We start from the raw sequence: 12,471 nt of genomic DNA, 5'->3' as shown, positions 1-12,471 counted from the left end.
ATCCTTGACACACATAAGCACCAGCTACAGGCTACAGTTTAGGGCTCCTTATGTTGAGGTAGGTCCCTTCACAACCAACGGGGGACTTTCTTCCCCATCAACCTAGTCAAGACGGAACAGCCTGCAAGTTGTTTCAAGGGGAGAGGAAAGGTCTTCACAATTGCACGTGTGCTAGCTAGGGTTGTCTGGCATGGAAAATGGCTGTTTTGGGAGGGGGGGGAGTTCTTCTGTATTCCCTCTCTGGCTCTTCCCAGCTGCGTCTGTCTCTCCAGCCTCTAAGAAATTAATGCTGAGTCAAACAGCGTGCCTCGAAATGGCTGGGGCCCAGCTGTCGATTGGCTATCACGAGCGTACTCTATTAGTGAAGTAATTAAGCTCCTCTTAATACAGATAACACAGTAAGCAAGAATAATTAATGCGAGTAAATGTTGTCACTCCCCTTGGCAGCAGGAATCCACGTTTGGCTGCTCTTTTTGCAAACAGAATCGCAAGACGCTTCAAAGAAAGGATTCTACGCTGGTCTAGAGGGTGGGGTGAGGGTGCGGCTGAAGACAGCAACGGGGCCATAGAGGGAGTTAGGCCCAGAAGTGGCACGAGATAGAGTTTAGGGCTGCCAGCTCCAGGTTGGGAAATTCCTGGAGATTTTGGAGCCTGGGGAGGGCAGGTTTGGGGGAGGAGGAGGAGCTCAACAGGGTATATTGCCATAGAAGCTACCTTCCAAAGCAGCTGTTCTCTCCAGGGGAGCTGATCTGTGAAGCCTGGAGATCAATTGGGATTCCAGGAGAGAGCTCCATACCCCTCCTAGGGGTTGGCAACTGTAGCCCCAACAAATTCTGCAGATGTTGGGTGGTTCTTCTTCCCTGGAGTAATCTCAAGAGCAGACAGGCACAGGGATAACTGGGTGCCCTTGGGGCTGAGGCAGTGTGTGCCATCTCAGATGGGGTGGGGGGCAACAAGGTGGAGGAGGGAACCCAATATATTGATTTATTTATGTCTTTTATAGTCCGCCTTTCTCACTGATCCAGAGGAGTTAGCTGTGTTAGTCTGTAGTAGCAAAATCAAAAAGAGAGAACGTGATTCTCGAAAGCTTATGCTACAATAAAATTGGTTAGTCTTAAAGGTGCTACGGGACTCTTTTTGATCTTTCTCACTGAGACTCAAGGCGGATTACATAGTGTGAGATTAGTACAATCAGTAGTGAGTACATTTCCATACAGTGTCAAGGACATTTTCATAAACAATGCTATAGGGTAAATAGATACAAGTTTACAGAGACATAGCATTAGCAAAGATCCAATACAGGGTTGGAGAATTGCCAGAACAGAACATAATTGGATCCTCCTAGTTAACTTAGATGGGAGACCAATGAATAGTACATTATAACAGTCAATTTTTGATGCTACCATAGCATGGATCCAGGTGGCCAGGTCGGATGTGTTGAGATAAGAAGCCATCTTCCAGGCTAGAGCGAGATTGTAGTAAGCATTTTTTTGCGGCTGCCTTAACTTGTTTTTCTAGTAGTAGTGCTGGATCCAGTATAACCCCTAGGCTCTTAACCGAGTCTGCAAAAGTCAGATGAACTCCATCGAAAGTGGGGAGAACAATATCGTTCAAGATCTTTGCCTTCCCAACAAGCATCACTTCAGTCTTGTCTGGGTTCAATTTCAATTTGTTATTTTTCAGCCATTTCACCACAGCTGTCAGGAAGCAATCTAGGATTTCTACTGCATCCTGTGGGGACCTGGATAGTGAGATACAGAGTTGGGTGTCACCTGAGAGAGTTCCATAATCTTGGTGCCATGACTGAGAAGGGCCTCTCTCAGGCTGCCACCCTGAAGGGAGGTATCTGAAGCAGGGCCTCCAAAGATAACTTCACAGAATCACAGAATCACACAGAGTTGGAAGGGGCCAGACAGACCATCTAGTCCAACCCCCTGCCCAGTGCAGGATCAGCCTAAAGCATCTCTGACAAGTATTCATCCAGCCTCTTCTTGAAAACTGCCAGTGAAGGGGAGCTCACCACCTCCCTAGGCAGCTGTTTCCACTTTTGAACTACTCTGACCATGAAAACGTTTTTCCTAATATCCAGCTGGTACCTTTGTGCATGTAATTTAAGCCCATTGCTTCGGGTCCTACCCTCTGCTGCCAACTGGAACAGCTCCTTGCCCTCCTCCAAATGACAGCCTTTCAAACATTTAAAGAGAGCAATCCTGTCCCCCCTCAACCTCCTCTTCTCCAAACTGAACATTCCCAAGGCCCTCAGCCTTTCCTCGTAGGGCTCAGTCTCCAGACCCCTGATCATCCTCGTCGCTCTCCTCTGCACCCTCTCGATTTTGTCCACATCCTTTTTGAAGTGAGGCCTCCAGAACTGCACACAATACTCTAGATGTGGCCTGACCAAGGCAGTATAGAGAGGGGCTATGACCTCCTGCAATTTCGATGCTATGGCCCCTTTGATACAACCCAGGATTGAATTAGCCTTTTTTGCCACTGCATCACACTGACTGCTCATATTCAATTTACAGTCCACTCTTACCCCAAGATCCCTTTCACATATACTACTGCCCAGAAGTGTATCCCCCATCCAGTATTTGTGCTTCTCATTTTTGTGGCCCAGATGTAATACTGTGCACTTGTCTTTGTTGAACTGCATCCTATTCACAGCTGCCCACTTCTCCAGAGTATTCAGGTCATGTTGAGTTTTAATTCTATCTTCTTGGGTGTTTGCTACTCCTCCCAATTTGGTATCATCAGCAAATTTAATGAGCAGCCCTTCCACTCCTTCATCCAGATCATTGATAAAAATATTGAAAAGTACCGGGCCCAAAACCGAGCCCTGCGGCACCCCACTGGACACCTCCCTCCAATCTGATGAAACACCGTTGAACACCACTCTTTGTGTGTGGTCCTCTAACCAGTTCCCTATCCACCGAACTGTCCTATAGTCTACTCCACAGTCTTCCAGTTTGCCCATCAGAATGTCATGGGGGACCTTATCAAAAGCTTTACTGAAATCCAGATAAATCACATCAACAGAGTTCCCATGATCCAGTAAACTCGTCACTCAATCAAAGAAGGAAACCAGGTTGGTCTGACAAGATCTGTTGGGGGCAAAACCATGTTGACTTCCCCGGATCACTAAGTGGTCCTTCAGATGCTTACAGATTGATACCTTTAAAATCTGCTTCCCTGCAGCTTTCTCATTGCCAGATCTTAACCTGTAGGAAGGTCCTTTGAGCATGTAAAGAGCACAGACCCAACTACTGCAACCCTGACAGGGAATCCTGGGGTGTAGGGCATTTCTCCACGCATGGCTGGGGCAAGAGTTTGGTTGAAATAAGACTCTTGAGATGTGCCGTGATGAGCAAAGAGGGTGAGATTGTTTCAGGAGCTGCACAGACTGGGCAACAAGATGAGAATGAACTAAGAAGATGAACAGAGTTGCCTTTGACACCGCTCCAAGACACTGAGGTCTAGAAACATGAGGCTATTATTCGTCATTTATAAAGAAGTGTGACGTTGTAGAAAGAACCATAAGCGAAACCAGGCTCCTGTCCTCCAAAAGTTAGTACTTGAACGTTTAACAAGAAAAGTAAGAGAGGGAAGGAGGGAGGAGGAGACACACTGAATAGGATGAAATGTTTGGGGGCAAAAGGAGATCTACATACGGGGGGGGGATCAGGGAGGAAGGAAAGCAGGGAGAGGCCCCTGCTGCTCCGAAGTGGGCATTGCTAGCCTTGTGGGCTTCCTCGGGTGGAAAGCAGGTACCTTGTCCTGCAGGTATCAACAGGGCTTCGTCCAGAGCCCCGTTCTGGGGGCTTTGGGCCCCAATTCGGTCGGCTAGCCATTGCCTGCATGTTGCATGTTCTGTGCCGACTATTTTTGGGATACAAAGAAATGGATTCTGGCCGCCTTTGTGCGTTTAAATGTTCCAGGTTAGCAACAATTAGTTCAATCCCAGCCACTAATTGTTATTTTATTGGAAAGAATAATTGTTTCATTAAAGCCTCCCCACTGAGATCTCTTGTTAGAATAAAGTTACAGTACGATTGCATTTGCCAATTAGCACAGATTTATTTCAAGCCTGCACCAGCTGCGTCTTTCGGTGGTTTATCAGGAGGCTGCAGAATGCCCGCCCTTCCTGCCAACCGGCCAGTTGGCGAGTGCCATCCCCTCCAAACACCACCTGCTACTACACAATATTCCATTGAAGAACAGGGTCAAACCTCTGCAAGGACCAGAAGCATGCCCAACTCTTGCTTGGTTTCCACTTACGTTTTTTGCCCAGGGTCGGGGTGCTTTCTTAGTTCTTCTCATCTGAAATTCTCTGAGATTTTGGAGTTCTAAATTTCTTGGCCCTTCCAAAGTGGAACCAAATAGTTTGCCCTGTAACCTTAGTTCACACATTCTCACCGTGTAGCTGCCATCAGTCGTCACTTTAAGATCTGAGGCAGAGTCTGAGGCAGGTAATAATAATAAATAACAACAACAACAACATTTGATTTATATACCTCCCTTCAGGACAACTTAATGCCACGCTCAGAGCAGTTTACAAAGAGTGTAATTATTATCGCCCCAACAATCACCCTGTGAGGTGGGTGGGCTGAGAGAGCTCTGAAAGAGCTAAGACTGACCCAAGGTCACCCAGCTGGCTTCAAGTGGAGGAGGGGGGGAATCAAACCCAGTTCTCCAGATTAGAGTCCCGCGCTCTTAACCACTACACCAAACTTGGCTCTCAGGGAAATTCAGTGCCACGAATATGCAGGTGGATCTGGCAGGAGGAAGACAAGGGGCTCCCTGCTAACACCTGGGCCAGAGAGAGAAATGGGAACCCATGGCCAGATTACTTTTGGAGAGGAACGGAATGAATCGCAAGAGCAGGGTCAGACAAGAGGTTATAAAAGATCTGGACAAGGAAATGAAGCACTCTTTCCTTTCGCTCTTTTCTTTCCTGCTCTGATGCTCTGTCCAGTTTCCATGAAGGATGAAGCCGCTGATGCCGTGTTGAGCTCAAGTTGCTGAACAAAGGAGAGGAACCCGGTAGGGAACGGTTTCTGAACGCTGCCGCTTCGAGAACAAGTGTCCAGCGTAGCAGCTTCAAGAGCCTCGCCTTAGCCTAACCATCTCAATGATTATGTCAGGAAAGGGGATTTGCAGTTATATTGCTTTTCATTTTGATGCTTGCTCAGCTTGCTGTGTAAATAGACCACGCATGTGCTTTGATTGCTTTATTAATCTATTTATAATTCGAATGCTGGTAGCCTGATTTTTGGACCTATCTCATGCCAAATTCAATCACGCTTGTCCAGGTGGAGGGGAGGGGGCAGTCATAGGTTCCTTCACCCTCGGAGCGTTCAGGTGGGTATGAAAGTCCCAGCAGTAGCTGGTGAGTGTCAAGCAGGAAAAGAGGGAAAGAGGTGACGCTTTTAAGCAGCGATATGGTTAAGAGTGCTGTAATGCTAGTCCTTGGGCAGGAGATACTCTTGAAAGCCTAGATGATGGCAGTTGAAATACGCAAAGTATGAAATACGCATACTTTGTAAACTGCTCTGAGTGGGCATTAAGTTGTCCTGAAGGGCAGTATATAAATCGAATGTTGTTGTTGTTATTATTTTCGGCCCAGTGGCCTTAGCTCCACTCTGACCTGGTTCTGCCCTTCTGCTTCATTGTTCTACAGATGCTCAAGAATCCACTGTGAATTTCTGTGAACGTTGTATGCACAGATGCATGAACGGTGTGCATTTTTGCATGCATTTGATACTGTTCTATCCCAAATAACATCAATACTGACCTTCCAAATGTGTATCCTGAGCATAACTCCCGGTCCCAAAGAGAACCCATGGCACACAAAAGAATCAAGGGCCCAGCTGTGCACAGCTCAGCCCTATGGAGAGTTTCGATCCCAGTGCTCCGGGGGAGCTCTGCGGAGAATTCCTAGTGGGGAAAACCTCGTGGCGCCTCCCTCTGCCCACTCCACTTTTCTCTGATCCCTGAGAACTTTATTTCAGTTGGAGGGGGGGAAGTGAGAGGCTGAAATGTGTTTCTTACTGAAAACGATGGAAAAGAGCAGTGGTTTGAAACGCTAGAAGAAAGGAAGGGCTCTATCACACGTCTCTGCAGTCAATGTATAAGCTTCGTCTCTGAGCACTTTGACCAATGACTTTGTTGCCAGCCAGAGGGCACAGCTGTGTTAAAGGAAGGGCTAAGAAGCAAAGGGGAGTTGGGGGGGGGAGAAGTCTGCCGCTGACACCAGAGTCCTTGTGCCTCATGCATTAAACATAGGCGGGCACGGGGGCAGAGAGACGTTCGGTCGTGCCACAGTAATTCAATCAAGGGGACGTTATAATGTGATAAACAGGAGACAGATGGCCAGTTGTATATCATAATTCATTCTTTCTGTCTGCTTTCAATGATGCACAGATCTGCTTAGTGGGTTTATGGAGATTTAATTTACATTATCATCTGACATAACTGAACAGCCCAGTGAAATACACCCCAACACAATACTCAGTTTTTAAAAGCGCATCCCTCTTTACGGTCTGAGATGTCACCAAGAGAAAAGGTGCACATCTGTCATGGGAGGCACAAATCACAGGAAAAGGCCCTCCTAGCTGCCCCCCTTTCTTGAACTTCATTTCTGATTTCCTTTCCTACGCACTGGAGCCTTGCATTCCTTTTGCGTTGTATCCTTCCTGTTGACGCCATCTCTTCCTCTTTGGACTGCACATGCAATCCTTCGGAAGGCTTTCCTGCTGTGCTCCTGCATGGCCCACCAGCATCCAGAGAAGACCTTCCCAGCGCCCCCAGGATGGCAAAACATTTGGGCTGCCAGGGTCTCCTCCTCAGGAGAAATATCTTACTGTTCAGTAGTAAACCAAAGATCCTAGCATAGTGTCAGAGTAAGGGCTGTCCGGGGTCTGAGCCCCAGCCCCCAGACTTAACAAGAGGGAACAGCAGAGGACAAATGGGTGGCAGCAACTCCACCCCCCAAGCCAGCAACCAGGGCCAGAACCTACCTACTCCAGGGGGAGGGGGCAAAAGGCCAGGACCTCAGAGGGGTGGAGGGGGCAAGGAGAGACCCACCTTCCAGGGGGAAGAGGGGGGGCTAAGCAGGCAGGAGGGAAAGGGCCACAGCAGGGGGAAGGTGGGTCCAGCAGCAGCAGCCCAAGCAGAGCCCTTACCTGGCAGGGAGAGGATGCCACCGCTGCAGCCCAGAGCCACACCATGGCTAGAAGACAGCAGCCTGGCTCAGGAGTTGCTAGAAGCCAAGCCTCTCCGGGGGGGGGGGGGCTGCCACAGGCATTCTGGTGGAGGAGATGGGTAGCCCTGCCCAGCATTGCTGAGCAGGCAGCTCCTCGTGAGCAGGGCCAGGCAAGCTCAGTAGCTCAGAGGCTGGCTGGGGCAGCTCCTCATGAGCAAGGCCAGGCAAGCCCAATAGCACAGAGGCTGGCTGGGGCAGCTCCTCATGAGCAAGGCCAGGCAAGCCCAATAGCACAGAGGCTGGCTGGGGCAGCTCCTCATGAGCAAGGCCAGGCAAGCCCAATAGCACAGAGGCTGGCTGGGGCAGCTCCTCATGAGCAAGGCCAGGCAAGCTCAATAGCACAGAGGCTGGCTGGGGCAGCTCCTCGTGAGCAAGGCCAGGCAAGCTCAATAGCACAGAGGCTGGCTGGGGCAGCTCCTCGTGAGCAAGGCCAAGGAGCCCTCAGCTGGGGATGGCTCGCACTCAACCCCACCCTGCCAGCAAGGCAAAAGAGCCCAGGAGGGATTAGTGGTTGGAGGGAAACACCTGGAGGAATGCACAGCTGGGCCCAGTCAGGAGAGGGAACAAGCCTGGAAGGAGGGTGGGGTGGAGAAAGGAAACCCTATAAAGGGTGGCTGGGAAGAGCTCTGTGGTGGTGGGTTTGAGTAGGAGCGATGGAGCAGAGTGGGAGTGGAGAGAAGCCAAGGAAAAGGCAAGAAGGAGAGTGGAGGTTTGAAGGAGAGTCTTGGGAGGAAGAGATGGTGGAAGATGCAGGGAGTGAGCAGGCCAGGTTGAGCAGGCCAGCGAGTGGATTGAGAGGGAGTCAGGGTGAGGTATACCGCCCCTCCTTCCACAGAGCAGGGTCCTGCAGAATCCCTGGCCCCCCTGTGATGTCAGGGGCAGACTGCCCAGTGCCACGCCCAGCGGCAGCTGCGGCAAGCCCTGACAAGGGCCAAGCTAGAAGTGATGAGTTACACTTGAATGGCAAGTGAACAGACTCACACGTATTCCTCCCTGTTCACTTGTGCTGCACTTGCACTCCACTCAATCACTATGGGAGGAATACATGTGAGTCTGTTCACTTGTCATTCAAGTGTAATTTGTCACTTCTAGCTTGGCCCTAAGGAGAACTGAGCTTATTGTATTTTGTTTTGTTATTATCCATTATGTTGTTTTGAATGTTCTTGTGTGTGTGTGTGTGTGTGTGTGTGTGTGTGTGTGTGTGTGTGTGTGTGTGTGATGTGATGTGATGTGATGTGATGTGCTGTCAAGTTGCCACTGACCTATGACAACCCTATGAAAGAAAGCCCCCACTCTCCTGGCTTTCCGCAAACAATTCAAAACCAAATTATTCTAAAAGGCTTTTTACTCAGATAGGAGAGCGATATTGTAGGGATGGGGTCTCAGGTGCTTTGCTAATGAGTTGGGGACCATAGACTTCACCACTATGTTGCCTTGCATATTATCTGTTGCTTTAAATAGCTTCTGTTATCTAATGTCCCTCCTAGAATTGATAATGTTCTGTCTCAGCAATTCTTCAACTCAATATTGGATGTCTTTGGAAACTTGTATTTATTTACCCTATGATATTGTTTATGGAAATGTCCTTGACACTGTATGGAAATGTCCTTGATATTGATTATACTAATCTCACACTATATAGACCACCTTGAGTCTCAGTGAGAAAGGGGGACTATAAATGACATAAATAAATGACATACATTACATGATTAAAATGTCCTATCATTAACAGACTTGCTTATATCCTGCAAACTGGAGGGCGTGGTTTCTTTTATTGAGTCCAGCCATCTCATTTTAGGTCTTCCTCTCTTCCTACTGCCTTCCACTTTTCCTACCATTGTTGACTTTTCCAGAGAATCTTGTCTTCCCATGATGTGACCAAAGAATGATAGCTTCAGTTTTATCATTGTAGTTTCTAGGGAGAATTCAGGCTTGATTTGATCTAGTACCCACTTATTTATCTTATATGTTCTTATATCACATTCTTAACAAAGCTTGGTTCACAAGGCAGCTTCCCCCCCCCCCAAATAAAAGCATCTAATACAATGCAAGTAATTCTGCCTCCTGCAGGTGCCAGGCTGCACACGGGTGAATTCAGCAGCAGCTTGTACATGGGCTTCCTCTGTGGTGGCCCCTATCCTGTGGAATGACCTGCCTGAGGAAGCCAGAAGAGCCCCCACTTGGCTTTTCATAAATGATGCAAAACCGAACTATTCGAAAAGGATTTTTCCTTGAATGGGAGGGCTGTATTGTAGGGATGGGGTCTCAAATGCTTCGTTAATGAGTTAGGGTCCATCACTATATTGCCTTACGTATTATCTGCTGTTACAAATATGTACTCCTATGTATTACCAGTGCTCCATGTTGTCTAATGTTAGTCCTAGAATTATGTTCCCTCTTGATACAGCGACTAGAATTATGTTCTACTATGTCTTTTAAACTTGTATCTGTTTACTCTATGGCATTGTTTATGGAAATGTCCTTGATTCTGTATTGAAATGTACTTGTTACTGGTTGTACTAATCTCATACTGTGTAATCTGCTTTGTGTCTCAGTGAGAAAGGCGGACTATAAATGACATAAATAAATAAATAATTCAAAAACATCTAGCAAAATCTGAAAGCTAAAATCCACACCAGAAGCAGTAAAGGAATGAAAAAAATTGTACAGATAGAAAAGATTTTTTAAAATAGTAATAAAATGCTTAAAATGTTGGAACTAAGCAGCAGAGGGCAGGGACAGAAAATCACTAAAACCAGCAGAGTATCAGAATAACTGATACAGCAAAACCCACAGAAGGAAAAGGGAGGGAGGAGCCAGAAAAATGCCTGCAAAAATACATGTTTTAACCCAGCACTGAAAGCATATTGATGTCACTAACTCCAAAACCGTAAAAGATTTCTCCTAAGGACTTTAAATGGCAATTAAATAGCATGGGGGGATAAGACTGGGCCTTTTGGAACCCCTCGGGACAAGTTCCATGTCGATGGCAACTGGTCTCCAGTGGCAACTATCTGAGAGTCTCTCTTCACAAGACATCTGACACATGAAGAATACGTGTTGGGAGATACGTTAGCAGGGAAACGTAGTTTAAAAAGACAGAGCTGGCAGCAATGCAAAGGCTTTGCTATACACTGGAGTTGTGTGAAGGGGCTGTGAAATGCCAGAAGGGAAACTTCAGCCCATTATAACTGTCAGGTCTTGCCAGGTAAATCCCCAAACACTTCACTGCACCACTTCAGTATATGAGTTAAAGATACTTTATTGATGAGATATACCATATTCAGATAGGAGCGTTGGCAGAAGTGACGCAGGGTGGCAAAGCAAGGTTAATTATAGGGGAATGTTCCTGCCCCTGGGAAAGTCCGTTAGGGTTTTGGTGCAAAGGGTCCAGGATCTCATAGAGGAGGGGGAAGGAAAAGGATGAGGTCATCCCAGTCCTCTAGGGAGAGTGATACGGCTCCGCCTGGAACTTCAAGGCCACGTTCTCAAGATAAGGAGCTAGCAGTCAAGCAAACAAACATGTTCCCTTTGCATATTCTCAGAGGCAAACATGACAGATCTACAACAAGACAAACATGGCAGATATACTGGGGTGTATCTGACAATAACCTCTCCGGGTGCATACCTGGCTCTGGAAGGCAGCTCCAGCCCAGTCCCATTCCCCACTACCCTCTTGTTGTGATCCCACACAGTTTTAGACAGGAGAATTAAAATTGACAAAACCTTTGGAGGTGAAGATGAAATTAACAAACCTTCTGAGGAGCGATTGCTGCTGCCTCTGTCTTTCAAAAGACAGCATCTGATCACAGCATCTGTTGTATTTCAGCAAAAGACAGTAGAGACCCCCTCACCTCTGCAGGAGTATACCGTATACCCTGCAGCTGTGGACAAGTTTACATCGGGACCACAAAGCGTAGCATCCAGACAAGAATAAAAGAACATGAAAGACACTGCAGACTTGGACAACCTGAAAAATCAGCAGTGGCTGAACATAGCCTAACGCAAACAGGGCACAGTATCTTATTCCAGGACACCAAAATACTGGACAACACTTCCGACTACTTTGTCAGACTGCACAGGGAAGCCATTGAAATTCACAAGCATAAGCAAAACTTCAACAGGAAAGAAGAAACCTTAAGAATGAACAGAGCATGGTTTCCAGTTCTGAAAAACACCAGGCTAACAAAACACTCTATACTCGACAATAGCCCTGCAGAGAAGATTAGCACATCAAGCACCAATCCATATGCAAAAGAACCTCCTCAGGATACAGTGAAGCCTCCCACCATTAGCATTCCACACTCTGGGAAACTCTTACAGGATGACTCAGCTCAACCCCACCCCTCCTGAGTAGATACAAATGACCTACATCTTTTCCACATTGTGACACTGAGAGATCTCTGTCTTTTGGTGCTACACCTCTGAAGATGCCAGCCACAGCTGCTGGCGAAACGTCAGGAACTACAATGCCAAGACCACGGCAATACAGCCCGGAAAACCCACAACAACCATCGAATCATCAGGTCCTGAGAATGTAAACAAGCAGAAATGCAACTGTAGTGTAATATCTTTCGTTAGGACTAGAGGTGGGTGCGGTCTGCAAAACAGACCTAAATTTGACACAGTCCAGCCTGGTTCGTGGTTCGCAAACACATGGTTCGTGGGACTCATGTTTTTCATGAACTTTGGTCCATTTGAGCTGGCCCATCGGTCTGTGGTCCATGAGTCCAGTCATCCTGGTGCCCATCTTTCAATTCCCTAAGCAACGGAATGGGTGTTCTGTTCACAGACCTTCAGCAGCCCTTGGAACACACTAATCCTAGCCCTCAAAACTTTGATAGACAGCTCTGGCTGCCAACCAGAGAGCTCCCATTCTTTTCTATGTGAGCAAGGTGCAAGAATTAATTCCCTAGTAAAGGAGGCAGCCCTAGGAATGCACCAATCCTAACCTTCAAAAACTTGATAGGCAGCTCTGGCTGCCAACCAGAGAGCTCCCATTCTTCTCTATGTGAGCAAGGAGCAAGAATTAATTCCCTAGTCAATGGCTGGGAAAGTGTCTGTGTGGTGAATGAGGGGGCTCTTCCCCTACTCTTTTCTGTTTGATTTTGCTTCATTGGAACTTTTCGGTTCTGCAAGCCAATGCAAGTCAATTGGTATTTGCAATTCTTACTATCTACTAGAAGTTTCCTGGGGGAGACCAATGTGGG

Source organism: Eublepharis macularius, chromosome 2 (assembly GCF_028583425.1).
Source record: "Eublepharis macularius isolate TG4126 chromosome 2, MPM_Emac_v1.0, whole genome shotgun sequence".
Lineage (NCBI taxonomy): Eukaryota > Metazoa > Chordata > Lepidosauria > Squamata > Eublepharidae > Eublepharis > Eublepharis macularius.
Note: the sequence above shows the minus strand (reverse complement) of the source record.